The following is a 14,609-nucleotide window of genomic DNA, read 5'->3' on the forward strand; positions in this document are numbered from 1 at the left end:
GTAGAGCCACTAAAGACAGAAGAATAGAACTTTAGGGAAGCAATTGATGATTTACTTCTTTACAGGTGAGGCTCTCTTATCAGAGGCAAATGGACTGATAGTTTGTCTATTTATAAAAATAAAAAATAAAAAAAAACTTGCTTAGAACACAGAATCTTTTTAAATATGACATAAAGACCTTATATACTTTATTTTTAACTTAAAACGTATGAGCACCAATCTTTAAATGTAGAGCTAAGTTATTTTCTTTTAGTATGGATTAGTGGAATTCTGAGTTGTCTTTCCATTCCTACATAAGCCATATTCATTAAGTACTGCCTTCACCTTCCAGGTTAGGTGCCACTAAAGGGGAGCAAAAATATAAAGGCATGTGTGAAGGAAATGGAATGTATTTTTCTGCAAGATTTTCACAATCTTCTTTCCAATCTTTTACAATTGTGTTCACATCAAATTCAAAAGCAGCTTTTTTCAGCAACTCCTTTTGTTAAATATTCTCAAAGTTGTAAATTTAGGCTTCAATACTATATTCGTTTTCGATCACTGCTGTAACAAATTGCCACAACCTTAGCTGCTTAAAGCAATACCTATTTACTACCTCATTGGTCTGTAGGTCAGAAGTTCAATGGGTTCTGCTTAGGGTCCCACAAGGCTGTAAAAATGTTAGCTGAGCTTCATTCCTTACTGGAGGCTCTTAAGGGAGAACCACTTCCAGAATCATTGGAGTTGTTGGCAGAATTTAGTTCTACGAGGTTGTAGGACTGAGGTCCCTATTTCCCAATGGGTTGTTGGCCAGGGTCATTCTCGCCTTCTAGAGGCTGCCCATATTCCCTGGCTCTTGGCATCCTTTCTCAATCTTCAAAGCCAACAATGATGGAATGAGTTCTTACACTTCTTTCTAATGTGTTTTTTATCTCCCCTTATGCCTTATCTCTTCTGCCAGTCTCTTCTGTGTTTGGAGGCTTGTGTGATTACTTTGGACCTATCCAAAAAAAATTAGATAATCTCCCTATTTTAAGATCAGATGATTAATAACCCTAATTTTATCTGCAAAGTTCCTAGGTTAGTCTTTGAGTAACCAGAGGATGAGAATCTTGGGGGAAATCTTCAGAATTCTGTGTATTCCAAATAGGATCAACCTCATACTCATTTTGCCAAATTTTAAAATATTTCATTAAATTAAATATTTAAAATAACAAGTACAAGTGGGAAAATGCAATTCGGGGACAAACAACAACCACACAACTCAATTTGTAGGGAGAGAAGTACGTGACGATAGCAGAGTAGCATACTAGCTGTGCATGTGCAATATGCTGTTGACCCTAAAACAACATGGGTTTGAATGGCAGGGGCTGGGCCCACTTATACATGGATTACTCTTCTTTCTGTCTTTCTTTCTTTGTTTGTTTTTATTGAATTTATTGAGGAGACATTGATTAATAAAATCACATAGGTTTCAGGAGTACAATTCTCTAATATGTCATCTGTATATTGTATTGTGGTTCACCACCCCAAGTCAAGTTTCCTTCCATCACCATTTCTCCCCCTTTATCCTCTTTTACATTACTGCTCCCCCCTTTCCCTCTGGTAATCACCACACTGTTGTCTGTCTTTGAGGTTTTGTTTGTTTGTTTATGCTTAATACCTTCACTTTTTTTTTTTTTATCCTCACCCGAGGACATTTTTCCATTTTTTGTACAGATAGAGTGGGAGGGAGAGAGAGGAAGAAATAGAGAGAAAGAAACATCGACGCGAAAGGGACACATCGAGTGGCTGCCACCGCACGACCAACCAGGGCCGGGGACAAACTGCAACTGAAGTACGTGCCCTTAGCGGGAACCGAACCCGGGTCTCTCCGGACTGCAGGCCAACGCTCTAACCGCTGAGCCAAACCGGCCAGGGCGCCTTCACCTTTTTCATCTAGACCTCCAACCCCTTCCCTCTGACAGCTGTCAGTATGTTCTCAGTATCTATGAGTCTGTTTCTATTTTGTTTATTAGTTTATTTTGTTCATTAGATTCCACATATGAGAGAAATCATATGGTATTTGTATTTCTCTGAATGGCTTATTTTGCTTAGCATAATACTCTTCAGGTCTCTCCATATCATCTCAAAGGGTAAGAGAGCTTTCTTTCTCACAGCTGCATAGTACTCCATCATGTATATGTACCACAGCTTTTTTATCCACTCATCTACTGATGGACACTTGGGCTGTTTCCATGTCTTAGCTATTGAACACAGGGGTGCATATATTCTTTCTGATTGGGGTTTAAGGCTTCTTAGGATGAATTATTCTTAGAAGTGGAATCACTGGGTCAAATGGCAGTTCCATTTTTAATTTTTTGAGGTAACACCATATTGTCTTCCATAGTGGCTGCATCAGTCTGCATTCCCACCAGCAGTGTACTAGAGTCCCCTTTTCTCCACACCCTCGCCAACACTTGTTGTTTGATGATTTGTTGCTGGCAGCCATTCTGGCAGGTGTGAGGTGATACCTCACAGTTGTTTGAATTTGTTTCTCTCTGATGATTAGTGACATTGAGCATTTTTTCATATGTCTTTTGGCCATTTGTTTGTCCTGTTTGGAGCGGTGTCTCTCTTTTTTTTTTTTAATCCTCATCCGAGGACATTTTTTTGCTCAGATAGAGTGGAAGGGAGAGAGAGAGAGAGAGAGAAACATCGATGTGAAAGGGACACATCGAGTGGCTGCCACCCGCACAACCCAACCAGGGCCAGGGACAAACTGCAACCGAGGTACGTGCCCTTAGCAGGAACCGAACCCGGGTCTCTCCGGACCACAGGCCAATGCTCTAACCGCTGAGCCAAACCTGCCAGGGCTGGAGCGGTGTCTCTTTAGGTCCTCTGCCCATTGTTGAATTGGGTTCTTTGTCTTCCTTTTGTTCAGTTGTATGAGTACTCTATATATTTTGGAAATTAGCCCCTTATCTGATGTATTGTTGGCAATTATGCTCTTCCATATAGTGGGTTCCCTTTCCATTTTGATGGTTATTTCTTTTGCTGTACAGAAGCTTTTTAGTTTGATGTAGTCCCATGTGTTTATTTTTTCCTTTGTTTCTATTGCCTTAGGCATTATATCAGTGAAAATTCTGCTGCATGTGATGTCTGAAATTTTGTTGTCTGCATTTTCTTCTAGGATTTTTATGGATTCATGAGTCACATTTAAGTCTTTTATCCATTTTGAGTTTGTTCTTGTGTATGGTGTATACTCCGGGTATTTTATTTCAATTTCCATGAAATATATTTTTCCATACTTGTACTTCTAGTCTCTGTGTGTCTTCATTCTGAGGTGGGTCTCTTGTAGACAGCATATACATGGGTCATGCTTTCTTATCCATTCAGCTATCCTATGTCTTTTGATTGGAGCATTTAATCCATTTACATTTAAAGTGATTATTGATAGGTAGATATTTATTACCATTTTATTCTTTTAACTACGTTCCTCTGTTTTGTGTTGTTTTCTTTCTTAAAGCAGGCCCTTTAACATTTCTTATAAAACTGGTATGGTGGTAATAAACTCCTTTAGCTTTTTCTTGTCTGGGAAACTTTGTATTTCTCCTTCAATCAAAATGATAGCCTTGCTGGGTAAAGTAGTTTTGGTTGTAGGTCCTTACTTTTCATCACTTTGAATATTTCTTGATCTCTCTGGCCTGAAATGTTTCTGTTGAGAAATCAGCTGACAGTTGCATAGAAGCTCCCTTGTAAGTAACTGTCTTTTTATTACTGCTTTTAAGATTTTCTCTTTGTCATTAACCTTTGCCATTTTAGTTATAATGTGTTTTGGTGTGGGCCTCTTTGGGTTCATCTTTCTTGGGACTCTCTGCACTTCCTGGACTTGTGTATAGTTTTTTGTTACTTAGGGAATTTTTTCAGACATTATTATTATTATTTTTTTTAATCCTCACCCGAGGACATTTTTCCATTTTTTGCACAGATAGAGTGGGAGGGAGAGAGAGGAAGAGAGAGAGAGAGAAACATCGATGTGAAAGGGACACATCGAGTGGCTGCCACCCGCACGACCAACCAGGGCCGGGGACAAACTGCAACCGAGGTACATGCCCTTAGCGGGAACCGAACCCGGGTCTCTCCGGACCGCAGGCGGATGCTCTAACCGCTGAGCCAAACCGGCCAGGGCCAGACATTATTTTTTCAAATAGGTTCTCCATCCTTTGCTTGCTATCTTCTCCTCTGGAACCCTTATGATGTGGATGTTGGTTTGCTTCATGTTGTCCCAAAGGACCATTAAGCTTTCCTCATATTTTTAAAATTCTTTCTTTTTGCTGCTGTAATTGGGTGTGTTCTGCTACCTTGTCTTCCAAATCGCTGATTCGATCCTCTGTTTCATCCAACCTACTGTTTATTTCTTCTTGTGTATTCATTTCAAATATTGTATTCTGCATTTCTGACTGGTTCTTTTTTATGCTTTTGATGTCCTTTTTCATGTTGTAGTTCTCACTACATTCCTTGAGCATCCTTATAACCATTCTTTTGAACTGTATATCTAGTAATTTGCTTGCCCCCATTTAATTTAGCTCTTTTTCTGGAGATCTCTCCTGTTCTTTTATTTGGGGCCTATTCTTTGTCTCCCCATTTTAGCTGCCTCTTTGTGTTTTTTCCTATATATTAGATAGATCTGCTATGACTCCCAGTATTGGTAGGGTGGCCTGATATACTTTACAGAGTGTTCCCCTGATATTTTCAGTACCCACCTGGCACCATACATAGTTATTACAATATTATTGAGTATATTTCCTGTGTTATATTTTATATCCCCATGACCATTTTGTAACTGCCAATTTGTACTTCTCAATCTCTTCACCACTTTCACCCAGTCCCCCAAATCCCCTCTCTTCTGGTAACCACCAGCCTTCTCTTTATGTCCGTGGGTCTGTTTTGGTTTTGTTTGTTCATTAGATTCCACATATAAGTGAAATCATATGGTATTTGTTTTTTTTTTGTTTTTTTTATTTGCAGTTAGCTACATTTATCTGATTAAGTTCCTGTCAAGCTCATCCTGCTTACAGCTGAGTCTATAAAATATTGTGCTACATTTTAACATTTAGCAAGAATAACATTTAGGAATAACATTTAGAACTGCCCAAACCTTGAGGTCTTGTCCTATCTAACAAAACCTTGAAAATTTAAAATGATTGCCAAATTTAAAAAATCGAATAGAAGTCTTGAATAGAAAGTAAAACAAATTGAATAGAAAATAGAATAAATAAACAGAGAGGAAGAAAATATGAGAGTAATAAGGTCAATAGCCCATTAATTGGAATTACAGAAAAAGAACAGAAACAAAGAGGTGGAAATAAAGAAATCATGGAAGAGAACTGATTTTTGCTGAATTCTTATATATGTAGACAATCTTAGGTTGAAACTAATGAGTGTAATTCCAACATGAATGTTAACATTTTTCTTTACATTACTGAATAAGACAAAAGTGAAATAATGAAGAAGTATGTCTGAACTTCACTCATTTATTAATGATGTGAGCAATTTGCTGAATTGGATAGTAGTTCTAAAATAGTGGAAGAATGTTTTCTCATTTTTCCATGCTCTTTACAATGTGATGGCCACAGATGTGACATACTTTTAAGTTTAATCTGCATTTTCAACATTTCCTCCATTACTTCCTAAATCTAGAAAATCAACAAAACTCGAGCTCTGATTTGTAGCATTCATCAATTTCTGTGGTGCAAACAAAATTGGCCACTATGGCCCATTTCAAACTACCAACATGGTAGCACTGAATGTAGAGTTGAGAAGAGATGTACAATACCATATATATATTACATCTATATATGTTATATATTCTCACCATATAGATACAATGTACATAAATAACCTGAAGAGCATGGATACTTGTGGTAAGATAACTAGGAAGTTTTGGGTACCCTTTATTATAATTTATTTAATTATAAGTTTATATAATTAAAATTTTACTGATGGCTGTGTTTAACAACTGTCTCACAAATTCCTGAAATTAAATGGGCTCTCATCTGGTTTTCATGGACTTCAGCACAGCACTGGAGCACACCCATGGGATCCTTCCCAACACCCCAGAAGGCCCTCTCTGCCCAGCCCCAGCACTGCAACCCTTAAAGATAACCACCATTCTGAATTTATAGGGTGTACTTTTGAGGTGAAGAATTTTATTAGGGTGCCCTGGCCAGTTTGGCTCAGCAGTTAGAGCATTGGCCTGCGGTCCAGAGAGACCCGGTTTGGTTCCCGCTAAGGGCGCGTACCTCGGTTGCGGTTTGTCCAACCCTGGTTGGTCATAAGGGTGGCAGCCACTTGATGTGTCCCTTTCACATCAGTGTCTCTCTCTCTCTCTCTCTCTCTCTCTCTCTCTCTCTCTCTCTCTCCCTCCCTCCCTCTCTCTCCCTCCCTCCCTCCCTCCCTCTCTCTCCCTTCTGCTCTGAACAAAAAAATGGAAAAATGCTCTTAGGTGAGGATTTAAAAAAAAAGAATTTTATTAGGGAAGTTTCTAAATTTTATTTGGGAAAATTCATACAATTTTAATGTTTGTTATGTTTGTAAATGCCATAGCCACAAATAAAACACCATATCAATGAACATTTAAAATTGTATTTTAATTGTGTTTTGATTGCTTTTAATTATATTTCACAGACTACCTTACTTCTTCTACAACTTAGTGTTTGTTTTTTTAATTTCCATCAATTTTTAGAGTTTATTTTATTTATCTTCCCTTTCCAACATGAATCCCTAGTCTATATTCATTTTAAATCTCTGCTTTTCATTTTGGTTACTATGTACATTAGTTATTGGTTAGACTCATAGCACAACCTTTGTACAAGAACTGGATGGATGCCCAGGCCCAAAGGACCATCTTGACTTTATGAAGCAAGAAATACCATTTGACATGGAACTCTTCCTCGGGACCTGGGAAAATATGCGCAAGTGGATGTCATTGTATTCCCAGTCCTCACCCACATACATGACATTTTCAAAAGAGGTGTCATCAGTGGACATCAGTGGTCATTTAAGCTGGTCACATTGTTATCTCTCTTCAGGTTTTCTATAAGCTGTCATGTACTGTCAATGTCATTGGCTTTGAGCCCTTGATTTGTGTGGGAAATGGTTCATGCTGTCTCAATCTTGGAAAATTCTTAACTGCAAGTACTTCAATTGCTTGTGAAACCATTTTCTGGACTCATGTGAGATCCCTGCCACTTAGTTGCAGATCTGAGGCAAATAAGAACACTTGGTATTTTGCTACTAAATTCTTGCTTCCTTTCTTTCTAGTGTTTTGGTAATTCTGTCATTTCTTCTCTGAAATCATTGTCTAATGAACTTGAAAACGTACTTTAAAATATTACTGATTAATGACCTAAAAGGGGAACACCATGGCATCCCCTTCTCAACTATGGAATAGTAAAATACTTAAACTTTTTCTTTTTAACCCTCACCTGAGGATATTTTTCCATTGCTTTCTAGACAGAGTGGAAGGGAGAGAGGGAAAGACAGAGAGAAATATCAATGTGAGAGACACACCTATTGGTTGCCTTCCACACAACTCCCCACCAGGGCCCAGGATCAAACCTGTGACCTAGGTATGTCTTTGACCAGGAATCAAACCCACGACCCTTCAGTCTGCAGGCCGATGCTCCAACTGCTGAACCAAACCGGCCAGGGCAAAGTACTTAAACTATTATAAAAAATATACTAAAAACCAGGCTTATGCCTAAGTGGATATTACAATAGGTCCTCAATTAATGTCACTTTGTTCAGTGTCATTTTGTTATAACTTAGATGAGATGCCATAGGAACTTAACTCTTGTTTATATCTATTAGCCTAAGGTAAAATTGGTTTCATTGTTTGTAATTTTACTTAAAGTCACAGAACCTATCGACCTTAAGTGAGGTATTACTGTATTTGGTTTCTGGAAGAATTGCATAAATATAATGTTAAGATAGGGTAATAGTGAAAATAAGGTTGCACTGGGCATGAGTCTACTCAACATTCCATAGAGAACAATAATTATACTTTTCAAACCAGTTATGTAAATTATAAAATGTAAGTCATAGTTCTAATAATCTGATGAAAACATAAAAATATTCAATTTTTCTTATGAATAAGAACAAAGAAAAACTAAGAATATGTATGGACTAAATGTTTGTGTCTACCCAGACTTCACATGTTGAAATTCTACCTCCCAAAGTGATGGTATTAGGAAGTGGGGCCTTTGGGAGGTAATCAGAATTAGATGAGGTCATCAGGGGGATCTCATGAATGGGATTAGTACCCTTAAAAAATCAGGAGATAGCTTGCCATGAGAGGATACAAGGAGAAGCTGGCCATCTATGAGCCAGCGTGTTCTCACTAGACATCGAATGTACCAGTACCTTGATCTTGGACTTCTCAGCCTTCTGAAGTAAATATCTGTTGTTTACCAGCCATCTAGTCTACGATTTGTTTGCTATAGCAGCCCAAATGAACAAAGATAGAACACTGTTGAGTATCTCACCTAAAACAATGGTGAGTCCTGGCATTGTTCTGCAGTTGGGGTTTTACCTGTCTCCTCAAGTGGATTTCTTTGTTCTTGCCAACAATTGTAGAGTGTGCAAGGCTTGGCACACACATTTTGTAGTGTGAAATTTCAATCATGGTGAGTTTTATTTGTTTTGAAGTGGGTTGTTTTTAAAACATTGTCAAAACAGAAGTCAGTCAGTACATTGTACAAAATGTGCTAATATTCCATTGTAAGTTGAAGAATGATGCCAAAGATGGTAACAAATGAGGCTTTATCATCACCAATAATTAATCAGAATTCATCTATTGGCCAGAGAATGATTAGCTTCCACTTGGTATCCTGTATATAGTTTGAAGTTCATGAAATTATATAATAGACAGTATCACCACAAATTTACCTGAAGAGTCAAGACATCCCAGGTAAATTCTAAAGCTTTAAGGAAATCATTTCAATGGTTGGCATATGGTGTTCCAAAGAAAGCAATATTCTGTTACTTATACTTATTGGTCCCCCTCACTTAAAAATATCAGTCATAAAAAATTTCTGATGGAAAATAGCTTTGAACATTTTTAGAAAGCATTAAAAATTTTCAGAAATCATGAAAAAGTTGAAATACATTTGAAAATATTGCAACTTGAGAGTTAATATTGATTTTTGTGGTAAAACCATTGATAACAGATTACCTTCTTCATTTAAGACAAGTTGAATAGAGTATAATATTCCTGACATACTTAGGTGAAAATATTCTTTTTCTTGCAAAATAGCTTTTACTTTTAGAAGTTTATTTCGTCAACATATATAGCAATTTTTTTGAGCATTCATGAGTTGATTCTTATAAATACATAAATTCACAGTCATTGGAATGATAAACACAAGATAGTTGCAGGATGTGATAAAAATATTTTTTTCAGTTTATTCATTACTATTTTGCAAGAAGACTAATCGTGCAAAGAAAAAACAACTATTGATTTATGCAAGACAACCACAGAAAACATCAAAGTCTACACTTAAAAGAGCAGTTCATTGATGATAAAGATATGGCCAAGACTTGCCATCCATGGTATAAATTTATTTGCAGCAAATCAGAGTCAATATAAATAAAATGCAAGGTTATGTCTATGATACTGTTGCTTGCATGAATGGAAGTAACAGAGTCGCAGTGAAATGTAAGAAAAGCCAAGACTATTTCCTCAAGTGCTCACGTCATGCTCATCCACTGGATTAGTTATATGAGGTATGGAGGGAAATAGAACATTGTAGTTCTCTCAATGCTGTTAATTCTGCTTTCTACTAGTCATGCATCTGAGAAATACTGGCAATATAAAACATTTATAATGCAGTGTAATGCACTGGAAGCTATATGATTCTTTTTAAACATACAGAACTGGAAATCATAGTTTATTATTAGCTCCAAGCTTTTGCAATTTCCTCTTTAATTGCACAGATAACTAGTGAATGGAATGGTTTGCTGGGAAAACTTCCCAAATTTGCCTTCTGCTTACTTAAATTGTCTTTATCACGTGCTAAGTATGTGGGTGACTAACATACAATTGTCACTCTTGCCATTTTAAGATTTCCAAAATAGTTCACCATTGGCAAGAATTAAATAAAAAGGACTCTATCTTTTGAATACAAACATCTGCCTTTGCTTCTGTTAGGTGTAGCTTAAGTTAGAAAATGTTGAAGGAAGTACAGTACAACCACATTAATGTGCTTTGTGGTCTACTTTCATTGCCGAATGCAATCAGATACCAAGTCTTGGTTCTGGCTCATGCAAATACTTCTACATCTTAAAATACAACTGACTTAGACAGGATGGGCTCATGAGAAGAACTCTGTTCTGGAAATACTAGAATCTTATCAAATAGATTCATCTCAGATCAAGAGTATCCTGCAAGATTGCTCATCCTGCAGTCAAGCCAAAGAATCCTGTGATTAGAGAGAACTTGGCAAAGCCACCTGCCCTGAAATTGGTCTGCTGGGGGCTTGAAACTGAGGAGGAATGTTTCAGTTGATGTCACCCACTCCAAAATGTGTAACAGTCCTTTCTCGTATTTTGAAGCAGATCTTCAAATAATTAGAAGTGATAACATTTCTCTCTGGCATGGAAAAGAACGAAACTACAAACATCTCTCTGTGACCTTCTAGGTTTTGTTCATTGTTATTGACCAATGAGATCAGTAAAATAAACATGTTTGCTAAGCCCATTTTTGAAAATATACTTATCACTAACTTCTTTAAAGCTGTAAAAAGTCTTTGCCAAGCAAACTTTGATAGAAAGAAGGCACCAGCTCAGGTTCTAAAAGACACCCCTGGAAGTCCAGCTGCCCGTCTGGCACACTACAGTCTGGTCACACTGTAGAGAACCCTGGTGCTCACCATGCTGGCCCGCAGGCATCGGTGCCAAAGACCCTGCCGACACCCTTGCCTGAGCCACGGATAGCTTCAACTTTCTTCAAGCCAGAGCCTTGAATTGCCATCTTTTCATGAGATTTTGTCAACTAATAGTAGCAGGATATTATCAACCAGACAGAATAAGGTCATGAAGTGGATTTGAAGCAGTAGTTTGTATGTGTGGTTCTGAGAAAAAGAAAAGCCAATTCTCCTCGTAATTCTACTGCAGGGAGTTTGCTCACAGCTTGGTGTATTAGGCAGATAGTTTTGGTCATACTGAATGAAGTAAATCCTTCAGACCAAGGTCCTGGAATCCCCAATCTAGTTCTGGAAAAAAGAAATGACAAACTCTTTGGTTCAAGCCTACATACTTGAAAGAATAACTTGGAAGGAGGAAGCTTCAGACTTTCCATTACTGAAGCAAATGCCTGTGCAGGCTAGACTTTAGAGTGACAAAGAAGCTTTCTCTATTTTTCTGCAGGCAGAAAACTTTAGTGCCCCAAAAGTCCCCGGAATCCTTTCGAATGTATTTCTGCTCAAACAATCCAGTGGAAGAGGAATCTGTAATCTGTTCCTGTTGACATAGATAGCAATAGTGAAGCCAACCTTGCCAAAGATGACTTCATTGACTTGAGAACAAAGGAAATGAAGTAACATGAATTCAACTTGAGGAGTTGTAGAGAACCCTCGTGCTCTTGATCCACGCCCATCCTTAGCTGGCCACAATTCCAGCCACTACCACAGACTTGAGTGAATCAGAGTTTCAACCCTCTGTTCTATGAAAGCAAGTTAAAGTCAGTTGAATGATAATGTTTGTCTTATCTTTTCAAAAACCACACAACTTCTTTAAAAAAATTTATTTTCTTTATTGATATTAGAGAGAGAGGAAGAGAGAGGAGAGAGAGAGAGAAACATTGATGAGAGAGAACATTGGCCGCCTCCTGCATGCCCCCCACTGGGGATCAGGCCCACAACCTGGGCATGTGCCCTGACCGGGAATTGAACCAGTGACCTCTTGGTGCATGGGTTGACGCCCAACCATTGAGCCACACTGGCCAGGCTCCACACACTTCTTATTAAACCCAAGGAGGCTCCCTGGACACAGTTGTGAGAAAGTAGCTTGGCAAGCAGAATTCCAAGACGACCCCCAAGGATCACAAACTCTGGTGTACACAGTTTGTATCATCTCCACTCCTCGAATGCAGGCAGAATCTGTGAAAATGATGGGATATCACTCTTGTGATTAGGTTTCTAATCAGTTGTTAAACCAAAGAGAGATGATCCAGGTGGGCGAAACCTAATCAAGTGAGCCCTTAAAGGGACCGGGCGCTTCAGCAAGTCAAAGAGACATAGTCCTGCTGGCTTGGAAGCAAGCACACATCCATGTTAGCAACTTCCGGTGGAGGCCACGTGTCAAGGAACTGAGGACAGCATCCAGGAACTCAGAGTGGTCACCAACCTGTATAGTTCACAAGAAAATGGGGACCTCAATCTTACACTGAAATTCTGCCAACAGTGTGAATGGGCCATGAACGGTACCCAAACCCTTACAGGACAACTATTGGCTTCTCAGCTTTCCTGTGGCCAGACTGCTGATGACGGAAAACTTGAAATAATAAATGGGTGCTGTTTGCGGGGGAGGAGAAAAATACAAACAAAATAAACCAAAGGATCAGCAACCTTTTCATTAAAATTACTTTGGAGCAGAGTTACTTATTTCTTATTCTATGTGCATTTTTCTTTATAGTAATTTTTTCAAGAAGTGGTCATTAGTTTTGTTTTGTTTTGTTTTGTTTTGTTTTGTTTTGTTTTGTTTTGTTTTAGAGAGAGAAACATCGATGTGAGAGAGACACATCGACTGGTTGCCAAACCAGGGCTGGGGATGAACTGCAACCGAGGTACGTACCTTTGGTGGGAACTGAACCCGGAACTCTCTGGTCTGTGGGCTGATGCTCTAACCACTGAGCCAAACCAGCCAGGGCAATGTGGTCATTAGTTTTTGCTTTAAAAACCAAGTCAGAAAAGCGTAACTATTTTGTAATTTTCTAAAAGAAAGTAAAACATTTTCCAAGGCAACAAAATAAATTATATGCCAAGTCTCATGTATGTGTTTACATGCATTCTTCTGGGAATGAAGTTCATCATTCTCATTAGATTCTCAGAGTGGTTCATGGTTTTAAAAATATTTTGAACCACAGACATAGCTAGAAATCACATCCCAGTTCTCAAAATCTAAGAGTCAAGATCAATTTCTTTTACTCTTTAAGTGGAAACACATATGCACCCATATATATTTACCTTCCCCAACTCCAAATTTCAGTCCATTTCCCCTCCTTATAAGTGGGTTCTAATATGTTTGGTTTGGGTTTTTGTCAGAGGTTGGGGAACTCAGGGCAACTTTGTTTTGATGATGTTAGGTTTCTTTCATCTTTTTTTTATTTAAAGGAGTGAGTAGCATTATGGATAACTGAAATAAAAGCAAGAAACATGTAAGACGTCCAGCTCTATCAATTTTTTGATGTATTTTTAGTGAAGAGAGGTGGACAGAGATAGAAAGTTCCAAATGTATATATAAGGCTTATTTATTATACAGACAACAACTAAACAGTTTCCACTTAGATATTAATAAAGCAAGTTCAATGAAAAAATACAAAAAAATAATGTCCAAAAAATTACTTCTTTGATTCATCTGTTCATTCAAAAAACTTCATTATACAAAACAGTCTTGGCCCTGGCTGGGTAGCTCAGTTGGTTAGCGCCTCAACCAAGGCTCCAGGTTCAATCTTGGGTCAGGGCACACGCAAGAAACAACCAATGAATGCATAAATAAGTGGAACAACAAATCGATGTTTCTCTCTCCCCTTAATAAAGAAAATTAAAAAACAAAACAGCCCTGGCCAGTTTGGCTCAGCAGTTGGAGCGTCGGCCCACAGACCAGAGAGTCGGTTCCCACTAGGGGCACGTAAGCCCCCCAAAAAAGATTAAACAAACAGCCCTGGCCAATTTGGCTCAGCGGTTAGAGCATCCACCTGTGGTCCAGAGAGACCCGGGTTCGGTTCCCGCTAAGGGCATGTACCTTGGTTGCAGTTTGTCCCCGGCCCTGGTTGGTCGTGCAGGTGGCAGCCACTCAATGTGTCCCTTTCACATCGATGTTTCTCTCTCTCTCTTCCTCTCTCTCCCTCCCACTCTGTCTGTACAAAAAATGGAAAAGTGTCCTCGAATGAGGATTAAAAAAAAAAAAAAAAAAAAAAGATCAAACAAACAAAGAAAGAAAACAAAACAAACAATCTTTTTTTTTTTTAGGGATGCTGCTGAATGAAGGAGACCAGTGAGCTTTCTTTAGCTAATAGTTTTCCATTTTTAGTTTGCTGTCTAGATAGTCAACTTGGAAAATGTCAATTTAGTTTGAGTATTTGGGAGTTTCATTTTTAAAGACAAGCTTGGAAATTCTGCAAGGAGAGTAAATTTTATATTATCTTACATACATTTATATTTAAGTGCCTTAGAGATTTGAAGTGTTTATTTTTCAGGTAGTTAAGGTCTTCATCTTTTGGATATATTTATAGATTTTTTTTTTCCTTTGCGTAGTTTGAGGTCCTGAAGAAATACCTTGACGGCGGTGGAGATATCCTTGTGATGCTGGGGGGGGGGGGGGGGGAGTGCAGATTTGACACCAATATTAACTTTCTCCTAGAAGAACAT

This window comes from Molossus molossus, unplaced genomic scaffold, assembly GCF_014108415.1.
Source record: "Molossus molossus isolate mMolMol1 unplaced genomic scaffold, mMolMol1.p scaffold_m16_p_16, whole genome shotgun sequence".
In the NCBI taxonomy this organism is placed as follows: domain Eukaryota; kingdom Metazoa; phylum Chordata; class Mammalia; order Chiroptera; family Molossidae; genus Molossus; species Molossus molossus.